Source organism: Artemia franciscana, chromosome 18, assembly GCF_032884065.1.
Source record: "Artemia franciscana chromosome 18, ASM3288406v1, whole genome shotgun sequence".
In the NCBI taxonomy this organism is placed as follows: Eukaryota; Metazoa; Arthropoda; class Branchiopoda; order Anostraca; family Artemiidae; genus Artemia; species Artemia franciscana.
The window spans coordinates 15,245,990-15,259,212 of record NC_088880.1 but is presented as its reverse complement, the minus strand read 5'-3'; the positions used below and the strand labels follow the sequence as shown (position 1 = coordinate 15,259,212).

The 13,223-nt window shown below is 35.2% G+C and overlaps 1 protein-coding gene and 1 long non-coding RNA gene across 4 annotated transcripts in view; one reads left to right on the top strand and one right to left on the bottom strand.

Moving 5' to 3' along the window:
• Positions 1-3,403, bottom strand: part of LOC136038669 (uncharacterized) — a 58,458-nt gene extending 55,055 nt beyond the window's left edge. The window contains exon 1 of the long non-coding RNA XR_010620264.1: positions 2,997-3,403. This is a non-coding gene — a long non-coding RNA (uncharacterized LOC136038669). The remainder of the gene's footprint in view (positions 1-2,996) is intronic.
• LOC136038665 (uncharacterized) overlaps positions 1-13,223 on the top strand; it is a 206,537-nt gene that overhangs the window by 85,190 nt on the left and 108,124 nt on the right. The window lies entirely within an intron of this gene.

Sequence of the window (13,223 nt, the reverse complement as noted above, 5' to 3'; positions counted from 1 at the left end):
AAAAAATATAAAAGAAAAAGAAATTAATATTTTTTATGATGTATTTATTAGGTAACAATATACATATGCACATGAAAATATATAAATTTAGAATTCGTTTTGAAACATATAAAAATCTAAAATTGAAATTTGCACAAAATATTATAAAAATGTTTTATTATAGTTTCAAAACAAAAGTGAAACTATACAGTGGAAGAAACTAAAGTAAAAAAGAAACAAGTAGTTGCGTGGTAAATATTGAATTAAAGTTTAAGTTAAAAATTTGATAAGATGGATGTGCCTGTTTTTTAGTGCATAACAAATCAAATCTTGGTGTAATGTTTGAAACTGCTGGACGTAAGACCTCTTCAACATTTTTTATTGCTGAACGACATTTGAATTTAATGTGTGTTAAAGCTGAGAAAGCAACTTCACATAAATATGTGGTGTTGGAAAGGCAGAAGTACATTTAACACCATATCGGCGATTGTGGGAAATTCAGTTCTAGTTCCGATCCAGAGTTCAGTCAAGGGCTTTTTTTGGAATTTTAGTTTTAAGTTTGAGTCACACGAAAGCTCAGCAAATCCTTCTTGAGCTTTAAGTGGCCGATGATCAATCTCACTTAAGCATATCCAAAACGACTTTTTAATCCAAACTATTTTTTGTAAATCAATATTTAATATAAAATATGTCCGGAACTGTATTTCTAGCGCTTTTAAGTGATCTACAATAGTTTTTGCAATTAAAGTTTACAATGAATTTTTTTCAATTACAAAACTGTTGACACTGAAAACATTTTGAGCGAATTTTTTTCGACCCTGCTTATCCAAATGCTGATCTTTTTCATAAAACTTTCAATTTTATCTTTTGAAGTAAATATATCGCAATTGACAAGTTAAGATCGTTTAACTTCGCAAAAAATATCTGACAAATAACACAGCTTGGATAGCCACAAGTTATTTTAAAAAAAAAGCAGCGAATTCCTAGTTTTTTTGCTACAAGAGCCTCTCAGTGAATAAGGCAATGAGTAAAAGTTATATGATCATAATGAACAGCTTGAAAAAATGACTTAAAACCTGACTTAAAAATTAAAAATGACTTAAAAATGAAAAAAAAACTTTTTCAAGTTTTCACTTTTCGAACATCAAGTTTTTTCACTTTTTCAAACATTTTTTCAGCTTGAAAAAATCACTTCAAGTGACTTAAAAAGACTTGAAAATGACTTAAAAATGTCATTGAAAAATGACTTAATTATTTTTGCCCGTCATCGCTCTTGCAACATCTGTTTTCGGTTTTTGGTTTCTGATTATTTCGGTTTTAAGAGATTGACAAAAATAAATATACATTTTTTATATATTTCTATAACATCTTCTGATTCATAGTAAATTTATACAAGATCTTGTAATGATCGGAATAGAAATACCAGAATATTTTATGATATATTTATCTACGATGATTGTTATTTTTCTTTATAACAATAATTTTACAAGTTAAAAAACATTTTTTGTTAAATTGTATATTTATCACTGGCGACCCCATAATTTCGCTACGTGACCCCAAATGGGGTCGCGACCCATAGTTTAAGAAGCCCTGCCCTAAACGAAAAATAAATTAGAAAGACTGAACCTTCCTTGGTACCCTTGCTAGTGTTTCCTATATTGTTGAGATTATGTATATAATGCAGAATATTACCTTCTTTTATTTCACATTTATTCAAGGGTAGTTTCTCTTTATTCTGTAATGAAGTCAGCCTCCTTTGTGTGCAGAAATTACTTACTACAGGATTTTGCAATAATTGAGTAACAATAATGACAAGAGATAAGAACAGTAAACTAAGAATAGGGGCTTAGATAGAATTCTATTATGAATGTTTTTTTAACTTGTTTAGGTGAGTGCAAAATGCTTGTTCTAATACATCCAATAACTCAAAAGTTTTTTTTTCAATTCAAATGAATCGAAGTAAAACTAATAAAAAGTTCCTTATCTTGCATTTTACTTAATTTTATTTAAACAAACTATCCCTCAAAAATACAATTTCATTTGTCATTTGAGGTCAAATATCCTATTTCAAATTTCATATTTGTATCTGTTTAAGATTTGAACAAATTAATTCGGTGATAGGGCCAGAGAATCATTGAAGGTATTAAGTAACTTTTAAATTTTATTCCTTATTCGATTTGAATCGCTGCTGCCCGCTCAATACCAAAAACATGATTCGAAGAAGCGGAAGCCTCCTGTAACAACTCCAGGCAGTTACCTCACGGTTGCTATATTACCGTATTTACTTCAGTTTTCACATTGTTAGCTCTGGCTTAAGGACACCGGAATCATCCTTCTTGGATCCATGCAAGGAATATGCGCAATTTCCAAAAATGCAGTGTATCATATCGATCAATCCAATCAGAGGTTCACACTCTTCGTAATAGCCTTGGAGGTTAGACCCTTAAGACTTTCTCGGAATACATTTGTATTGTGGCATAAGAAGAAGAGGCACCCTAGACAAGTGGACCGCACGTTCGATTTACAGTCCTATGTCCATTGAGATGGTGGGGTCTGATTCCCTGTGTCGCCAATCCTTTGGCTTTGAGGTCAGCTGTGTTACTCTGCAAGCTGAGTCGTCAAGATTTTGGGGAGTTTACTATTAAAGAAATTACAACAAAATATCTGAATTTCGCATGCACGGTGACAAATGCCGATCCGTCTCTCCTGAGCCCTGATGCAGAAACGCCTGTTCCTGTTGCATCTGAAATTAGCAGATTATAAGAAGAAGAATAAAAAAAATCCTGCAGCAGTGTAATAGGCATTGATTTTGAACAATACAAAGTGCACCGAATAGCAAAAACTCTAAAACATATTTTTTAAATCATTAACAATCAATCTTTTGAATGAGAATAGTTCTTTTGATCATCTTGGATATAGGAAAACAAGTTCATGTTTAAAAAGCTCCAGTTTTATCTCTGTTTTCACAAGTAAGGATAGGAACAAAATTTAAAAAGAACTAAACAACTATGACTTACGAATACAATCTGGCCAGTCGATCAAGCAGGCTGAGTTTGGAGGGATTGACTATAACACCCTTGAATATTCGTACATGAATGTTTGAAATCCTACTTTTCGTAACGTATTGGCTTGAAGGTAATATGAATCTTAACCTCGTTTGGCTTGGAACTGTATCGCCCCAGCGAGACATCGAATTGTTTTATTCAAATTACCGTCACCATTTGTAGCATTGGCGGCTTAACTCTATTAGGTATGTCAAACTCGTCCAACAATGTAAACTTTCTTAACTATTAATATAATCTTGAATATCACCAACGGCAACGCTAAAACAGACTGTGAAGTTGTGGGCAACGCATTGACAAGTGACAGCAATGGTTATGATAATTAATCTTTTAGGCCACTGACCTTCATAGATGGTCGATGGGCTGTACATCTGACGTAAAACTCATTTTATACAAAAGGAAGTGCTTCTGAGGGTAATCCCCGCTGAATCGTCTTTGATTTTCTTAAAATTACTAATTGTTGTATTTTCATATATTCATTGAGGATGGAAAATATGGGCGATCAATATGGTTTGGCTTGGGTGTTTAGGCCGTTTTAGAGGAGGTAGCTCCAAGCACACGATAGCATATAGTTTGATCTGCAGATCAGAAAAGAGTTGAATACATTAATCAGCATGCGATTCAGACAGAAAGGTAAATATATGATGGATTTAGAATATGCGGATGATTTGAGGGTCCTAGATAAAAATGGTAAGAAAGGAATAAATATTGTAAAGCTTCGAAAGCTCTGGGTGGAAGAATAGGTTCGACGGTAAATATAAAGCAGTTTAAGTCGCTATAACAGGGAGGTAGTGAGTATGAAAGAGAAAATGAGAAAACAAGGGCTGATAACGAGCAAAAAAATGTTCGGCCGAGTGTGTAACTTAACTTCTGTGGGTAGTACTATTACTAAGGATGGTGGATGCTTTAACAATGCAAAAAAGGATTAAGGCATGACGTGTTTCTTTCGATTAAAAAACTGAAAGAATTGGAATAAAAGTCCTCGAATAGCAAGACTGTGAAACACAGGCGCTTTAAAATTCTGGGAAAGATGTACGTCACCAAACATAGGTAATCTATCTTGGGACAAAAGTGCAGCAGGACGCGCACATATGGGACTAGAGGAGCTCATAAAGAAGTATTTTAAGGAAAGAAGACCCTTATAACAGGCATTAAAGAGTGTTGCTTTGAATGGACTGTGATGGAGAACCAGATTGCACAGCTGTGTTCTGACGAGTTGCTAGCAGTAGTAATGTGTAACTACTGAGACAATTTTTTAGTCCTGGCAAACAAAAGTCTTGTGGCTATTGTGGTTCAAGAGCTTTCAAGCGTTTAGTCTACCAACGGAAGTAAGTATGAAGTAGACTTCTTCAGACCTCTCCCGCTGACATCTTGGGATTTTATGGCTTTGCCTGCAATTTCCTTTATTTTCCCATAGATTGAGTATTTTTTGCATTTTGTTTAAATTTCATTCTGCTGAAATACAATCCTGCACGCTTACCTGAATTATTGAACATAGGTCTGTTCAAATTCTAGAATAAAAACTAGCCTTATTGTTAGTATTAAAGACTTTACCAAACAGTTCGTGGTAATGAACTGTAGTAAGGAGCGATCCGGCTCAATAGTAAACGAAACTTTAAATAATCTGATTTTGTGTATCTACTAATAGATACATCAAAAGAATCGGATTCTTATGCTGATTTAAAATATATAATTTTCGTCAAATTTAGTCTTACTTATCAAAAGTTACGAGCGTGAGAAAATTTGCCTTATTTTGGAAAATAGAGGAAAACATCCCTTAAATGTCATAGAATCTTACCAAAAATAATGCCATCGCATTCAACGTATCAGAAAACCATACTGTGGAATTTTCAAGCTCCTATCTACAAAAATGTGGAATTAATACGAATTTTGGAATTTCGTAAAATGTGGAAGACCGGTCACGGGTGCGTGTTTGTTTTTTTTTTTTCCAGGGGCGATCGTATCGACCCAGTGGTCTTAGAATGTTGCAAAAGGGCTTCTTCCACCGGAAATTTAAAGTTCTAGTGCCCTTTTTAAGTGACCAAAAATAACGGAGGGCACCTAGACCCCCTCCCACGCTCATTTTTTCCTAAAGTCAACGGGTCAAAACTCTGAGATTGCCATTTTGTTGAGCATAGTCGAAAAACCTAATAACTATGTCTTTGGGGACGACTTACTCCCTCACAGTCCCCGGGGGAGGGACTACAAGTTACAAACGTCGACCAGTGTTTATATATAGTAATGGTTATTGGGAAGTGTACAGACATTTTCAGGGGAATTTTTTTCTTAGATAGGGAGGGGATTGAGGAGAGGGGATTATATGGGAGGATCTGTCCATGGAGGAATTTACCATGGGAGGAGAGAATTTCCATGAAGGGGGCGCAGGATTTTCTAATATTATTTAAAACAAAAAACAATGGAAAGATAAATATGAAAAAGTTTTTTCAACTGAGAGTAAGCAGCAACACTAAAACAAAATAAAAGGAAATTATTGCGCATATGGGGGGTTCATGTCCTTCTAAATACCTGCTCTTTACGCTAAAGTATTTTAGTAATTTTGACTATTTCTTCTACGGCCTTGTGATCCAGGGGTCATTCTTAAAGAATTGGGACAAAATTTAAGCTTTGCTGTAAAGAGCAAGGTATTAAAGAGGGGGCAAACCCCCTCATATACGTAATAAAACATACGAATATAGAAGTTCGTTACGAAAGTTAATCCGGAAGTTACGTATATTTTTTATTAATAAAAATATTCGTAAGAAATTAAAAGTTCTAGTTGCCTTTTTAAGTAACCAAAAGATTGAAGGGCAGCTAAGCCTCACCCCCACTCCTTTTTTTTCAAAATCGTTCGATCAAAACTAAGAAAAACCATTTAGCCAAAAAAAAATATGCAATTTTCGTTCTAAGTATTCATGTGCGGAGAGCCAAAATCAAAACATACGTTAATTCAAAAACGTTCAGAAATTAAATAAAAAAAAGTTTTTCTTTAACTGAAAGTAAGGAGGGACTTTAAAACTTAAAACGAACAGAAACTACTCCGTGTATGAAAAGGGGCTGTTCCCTCCTCAACACCCCGCTCTTTACGCTAAAGTTTTTCACTGTTTTAAAAAGTATGTTTGAGAGAAAGAGACAAACTTTAGCGCAAAGAGCGGGGTGATGAGGAGGGAACAGCCCCTTCGTATACGGATTAATTTCTGTTCGTTTTAAGTTTTAATGTCGCTCCTTACTTTCAGTTAAAAAACTTGTTTTTTTTTATTTAATCAGTATACAAGTGCGTGTTTGCGTAAGCACATATCATGCCTCAATTTTCAGTGATCGAAATAAAAGCATATAAATTAACTTTAAATGTTTATTTTGTCACTATTACTGTCAACTGAATTATGTAAACATTAACGTTTTAGTATTTTTTTTTACATGGATCGAGAGTTTTAGTTCCGAATTTTATTATTAACTTCTTTTTTCATGAAGGATCTCTACTTAGGATTGAATTTAACCTCTGTTTTATTCTCTTACGAAGCAATAGGAAGAATCAACTTTCCATATTTCTATTACAGAAATGCTCTAAGGATGATATTTTACCCACAAAATCAAATTGCTGTTTTGATCTTGAACCTTTGAGGGGAGATGTAAAAGTCCCTATGGACAAATACGATTATTAAAAAGCTTTCACTATATTGCTTGTTTATCAGTCTGTAATTTAGTTTGAGTGTCTTCTTGGGACTGGTTGTATTTTCCGATTCCGTTCTGAAATCGATAATGCCCCCCACTAACTTACATTTGAAGAGGCAAGACTTTTGCGTTTATATTACATTTGGTTCAAGTTATTTGTGGAGGAATATAATAGAATACCTCATAATCAAACAGGAGACACTAGAAGGAAGGGAGTTGGGTTTTTTTTTTTTTTTTTTTTTTTTTTTTTTTTTTTTTTTTTTTTTTTTTTTTTTTTTTTTTTGCAATCGATAGGACAAAAATGAACCTAGAGGATCCTTTGCAGTTATGTTTTCTCAACATTTTGAGCTATATTTGCTATTTATAATTATATTATGACCTATTTGGAGATCAATATTCGATGGGCTGGAGTTGAATTTACGCCCAACCTCCCTTTTTTGGGAAATATGCTTCAACTATCTGCACAATATGGCTGCTGGTGACGTGGAATTGTGTTTCTATCTGTTTCTCTTTTTGTGAAAATGGTATCTTAAATAATAATCGAAGCATCACGATAAAAAGGTTGTACATTAGCATAGAGTGAGGAAGGGGCTAATGGACACGCCCCTTATAATTTGCGGCACTTCCAGGCACTGATGTATTATAGAAACCCCACTCAAGAATTGAAGTGTGTTTCAGGGTTCAAATAGCTCTTGTACACACCAGACGATAGACCACGATTTGTAAAAAAAAAAAACAAAAAAAAAATTGAAAAGAATTACTGTAATAAATGGTATTTTACTATCAGCAAACCACATATTGGCACGGAAACGGACTTTTTCCAACATGGACTAGTTGTGCACTTCCAAAAAGGGCCTTTATCAAAAGAGTATAAAGTCGTGTTGACTCCATTAACGCACTGTTTAGTTTTGGGCAAAACCCCTTTATCCTGGAAAGTCAAATTGCCTCTTCTTCAGTCATTGTCAAATCCCAAATCTTCATTTTAACATCCATGGTCAGACACTATTCTCTATCGCTACACATTGCGATCATAAACTTAATAAATTAAATCCGTGGCCAGACAAACCGGTTCTACTCAGATCAAGAGCTTGAATGGGGTCGCTATAACACATAAGTACCCACTTCCGAATGGGACACTGAAAATGGATATAAAAAAAAAAGTGTTTCTCAAATGAAAGTAAATAGCAATATTGGAATTAAACTGAAACAAAAATCACCCCTCGGATGTTTGGTAGCCGTACCCGTCTACTTCTGCTCTCTCGCTAAAGAAAGAATTGTCAAAATGATCATGCTGAAGAATGATCTTAATGCCTCAAAAATGCACGCCTGAACTCAATAGTAATGCGATACAGAGTACATTTGTTGGTTGTTTTTTTTTTCACACTGATCCGAGGATGATAGAGTTCATGTATTGCAGTTGCTTTAAACAGTAAAATCTTCAAATGAAATATTTGCTAATAAATTAGAAAATAAAACTATCTCAATTGTCAACGAATAACCTGAAATTTGCAATTACATGAAATTAATGGTATTTACCTTTAAAATACCATTGATTCTTATTCTCGTTCGAGAAGCATCATTTGTCAATAAATCTTGCGAATAACACGATTAAACTTATTATGCTATATTCAACTGAAATATTCGCCACTTTGCTTTCCAGACGTTTCTGAATTTCTATTCTTTTTTCTACCTTTCCCATTGTTTTTTTTCTATTCTGCTTTTGGTTTTAAGGCGAAAATTGATTTAATTTTTTTCTCCAGATTGGCAGAATTCATCCACTGATAATCCTTGTGGAAAATGTTGTGAATCTGGGGACTTATTCCTGTTTTCTTTTTTCCTATTATTTTTTCCCTTTTTTACCTTTTCTTTAGACAAAAATATGGTTTCCTTTTTATATTCCTGACAAGATGTGTTTGTTGCACTTTAAAATACTTTCAGGAAGGTACTGGTCTCAGAGCGGAAGATTAATTGAACGTCAGTGTATACGGAAATTCAGTTATATATGGGTTTATTTCGTTACATTTAAGTTTTAACGTCACTATTTGTTTTTATGAAAAAATTCTTTCGGTCATTTACATTCAAACATGGTGTTTTCACAAAAAAAAAAAAAAATCAAGAGCGAATATAATTCTTGAGGCGAACAGAATTGAAGACGCTTTTTTCATATCAACCCCCTATTCTGTATGCTAAAATTTCACTCTAAGAAAATTTTACTTGTTTTAGATGCTAATGAAAAACCTACATATTAAAGCACATACACCTTAGACCTTAGATCCTCCTGTATCTTCAGAGGCACTTAGGGAATCCAAGAATAGTTACATAATCCCTCTTCTCTGTGGCACCCTAAACATCCGCTCAGTTGGATTAGTGCAAGACACTGAAATTTGTGTGGTCTGCTTGGTAACTACTTCATAGGGAGTTTTCATAGCATTCTCTTTTCTGGCATCGCGTGGCTGCCACTAGAAGAGAACCTTTGCTAACTAAGTCTCGCGAATACAAATCAAGTGTCTGATGTATCTCTACTTTCTTTATTTTGCCACTTCGATATTTAGTGGCTGAGCGTTGAGAGGTCTTCCGTCATTCAGCAGCTTTTGTTACTCTTATATAGAGGGTCCAATAGATATTTTGATTGGGTCTAAACACGTGTTTTCAAAGGCGGGGAGTTTCTTTTCATCTGTTCGTCTAAATGCAAGGTTTCAGAACTAAAGCTAAGCATTGGGAGAACGTTGCTGTTGAAGGACATCAACTGGAGTTGTAGAGAATATTCATGGCTGCTTACGATACGGGACGATATCCTGAAGGACGCATTGAAGGACCTATTTAGTTTCGTAATTTTTCTTGTTAATTAAAAAAAAATTTTTAAATTAATATTTAATAATTTGAAATAGCCTTTTCCACAAAACAAGTTTTTACAAGAAGAGTGAAGAGCTCCATTACAACCAAATTGAGCAAAATAAAGTCAACTGATCTATCAAGCGTAAATCTAGCACAGATCACCGTTATTTAAAGTTAAAAAAAAATTATTTGCTAAAGTCAAAAAGTCAAAATATTTAAAATGTATTCTTTCTAGTAAAATGTAAATTATGTTCTGTTCTTGAGAAGACATGGGGTTTGTCAATCTGCTCATGTTAGTTTTTGCTCTTTTGAGTTTGACTCGGTATTTACTGTAATTAATTTACAATACTTTTTCCACAAAACAAATTTTAAGAGAAAAGTAGAGCTCCATTTAGCCAAAAAAGAGCAGAAATAAATTCAAATAATCTTCCAAGTGTAAAACTATCACAAACCACTATCAATAAATAAATGAAACTCTAAACGAACAAAAATTATAGTAAATAGCGGAGTCAAACTCAAAACGAACAGAAATTAACATGAGTAGGGTTGATAACCCCCATGTCTTCACAAAACCAGAACATAATTTGTGCTCTACTGAAAAAAGATTATTATGAAAGTAAAAAAAGAAAACATCTGAAATTTATTTTGCTTTAACTAAAGCGCAAATTATGTTCTGGTATCGAGAAGGCATGGGGATTATCAGCCCTACTAATGTGAAGATTCTTGACTTTAAACATTCTCTGAAAGTTGCAACTCAATGCCCAAGTCAATTCTTGATTTGGGCTATTTTGACAGAGTGTATGCGCATAGCCTCTTTTGATTTTGTTCAAATTTCCCGTCAATATTGTAAATGGAGTAGTGTAGTAGTTGTGTTTGTACATGTAGTAGTATTGGTAGCATTAAATACTGTCTTTTTGATCATATCCCTTATCGTTTCCTCAATTTTCCAAATTAATATACTCAGTTATTCCTGTATTACACCCTTTTGACAATCCGTATATAAACAACGCGTTTTGATTTAGTTCAACAGTCTCCTCAAAATTTTCTGAAAAGCTCTCACCTGAATGCCCTTTGTCGTCTTGGAAAGTAAATTTCAAACATGCATACCTTTCTCAAAAACATTTACTATGTGTAAACAATGAGCGAATTGCCTAACCTACAGCCCCTGTCCTGAGGACTGTGGGAAGTTTGACATACCCAAAGACACTATTACTGGACCTTTCAATAAGGCTGAACAAAATAGATATCTTAAAATTCCGATCAGACATGTTTTGGGGAATGATAGGCTTGGGGGTGGGTTCTGATCCCCTCTATTCATTTTTGACTCTTAAAAAGGGCACTAAAACTTCCAAATTCCAATCAAATGAGCTCAATCCAGTTCTAGATTTATACGACCACCTGTTATGGGCCCTATGGGAGTCTGTCCCTCTAAAGACATTGTTATATGATTTTTGGACTATTTGTGAAAAAATGGCTATCTCACAACTTCAATTGAATGCGTTTTGGGAAAAGAAGATGTCAGGTAAAGGGGGGCTATCTGCTCTCCATCCTTTTTTTGTCTTAAAAGGAAACAATAATTATATGTTCATCAAATGAGCCTCTTCTAAAATTCAAACGACCACCCCTTCCATAAGAACCTTATATGCCCCTTGGGAATAAATAACAATCCTTACCCCCCCAGCTCTGGGGGATTATTTCAACCTCGAAGACCTTATTACATGATCTTTGGATTATTTTTGAACCAATGGCTATCTCAAAATTTCTATCTGATGCGTTTGTGGAAAAAAACGACGTGGCCCGCTCCGAAGCCCCTTCCAGAGTTTTTTTGACAACACTTTCCATATCAACCTTATATGCCCTCGAGGCATATCTTACACCCCTTGCAGTGAGGGCTTTTGGGGGGGGGTGTTATCCTCGAAGACCTAATTGTCAGACATTTCAGCTACGTCGAACAAAATGGCTATAACGAAACTTTGATTAGGTATGTTTTGGGAATTAATGGTGTGGGGGAGCCTTGTTGTCCTTCATTCACTTTTGACTATAAACCTGTCAGGGGATAGTGTGTTTCAATTAAGTTCTAACCAGTTTCAATATTTCCTCAAATTTTTGCCTTAATACTCGTAGTTTTGTTGCAGCAGTAGCAGTAAAAGTAGTAAAATCAATGGTAGTAGCCTTAGCTTTAGTCAGTGGCGCCATTTGGGGAGGTCAGGGGGAGGGGCATGCCCCCTCCGAATTATGGAGGGGTCCAATTTCAACCGTATAATTCTTTGTTTATTCGTCCTTGTTCTACTTTTTTCTCTTATTTTACCGTATTTTTACTGTGAATTATTACTAAATAGCAAATTCAAGACACTCGACGATTACTACATTTCAAGAAAGTATCCTATTTTTGCTGTTCTTCCTAATTAATTTATGGTCACCCTTTTGGCAGGGGTTTGTAAAGTCCTTTTTGGGCTCGGAGACATTGAAATGTCTTCAGTAATCAATGAATCCCGTCAATCGACACATTTACGTGTAGGCAAATATCTGGAAAAGAGTGGTATCTAGATCAGAGTGTCATTCCAGTTTTGTATTTAGTCTCTCGTTATCCTTCATCAAATAAAGAACCCTGAAACAGTGTTGAGTTGTGTTCAAGTTTAAATCGGATTATTGATGCATGAGTTCATCCGGTGCGAGTGGTGCAAAAAAAAGGAAAATAAAAGCCCAAGGAGATAAGAGGAAAAAGATGCGACGACGATTGGCTTCGTTTTTCAAACCGACCGTAAGTCAATCTACCACATTTTATCGGGACAACTCATCGGCAACCGAAGTTTTACCGACAAAAGAGCAGACCCTGGACGTGAGACAAATTTCTGAGGAGACAAATCTGCGCGAACCACACACGGAGGAAATGGATTCTAGAACGATCAGTACCAAATTGTCCAAGAACTCGTATAATAGCCACTGCCAACCAGTTTTGACTGACTATCCCGCCTCCACCATCGGGAATTGCAAACGAAAATTTAACAGCTCCTATTTTTTGGCATACCCATGGCTCGAATATTCGATAGAACAGGACTCGGTGTTCTGTTTAAATTGCCAATATTTCAGTGGATCCTCGCTAAGATCAGGCGAAAGGTATGGAGCTAGAGCATTCATTGACGCAGGATTTAGAAAGTGGAAAGACATTACGGCAGCACGAAAACCGCTACTGACACAAGGCATGTACCATTTCTTTGATTCATTTGAAAGCTATTGAGACGGAGGTGGCCGGAGTGTCATGCCTCTCCAAAGAACGCGAAAAGGAAATACTGGAGGATAGACAGTACGTAAAAGCTCTACTAAAACCTACAGCATTACTTGGACGGCAAGATCTTGCGCTTCGTGGCCATGATGAAGGTGAGTCTAGTGCCAATCAAGGGAATTTCGTAGAGACAGTACATCTCTTAGCAGAAATCAACCCGGACTCGATGAAAAACTCTCTTGAGGCCTGTGGCCATTACATGTCACACGAGTACCAAAACGACTACATTGAGGTCATAGGAAATGAAATCAAAATTTCTATCGTGAAAACAGTCAGAGAAGCAGAATATCTTGCCGTTCTTGCTGAAAATACAAACGATCTCTCAAAAAAAGAACAACTCGTTGCCTTAACCCCAAATCCAAAGATTTTATGGACTCGGATTTACTTCTTTTGAT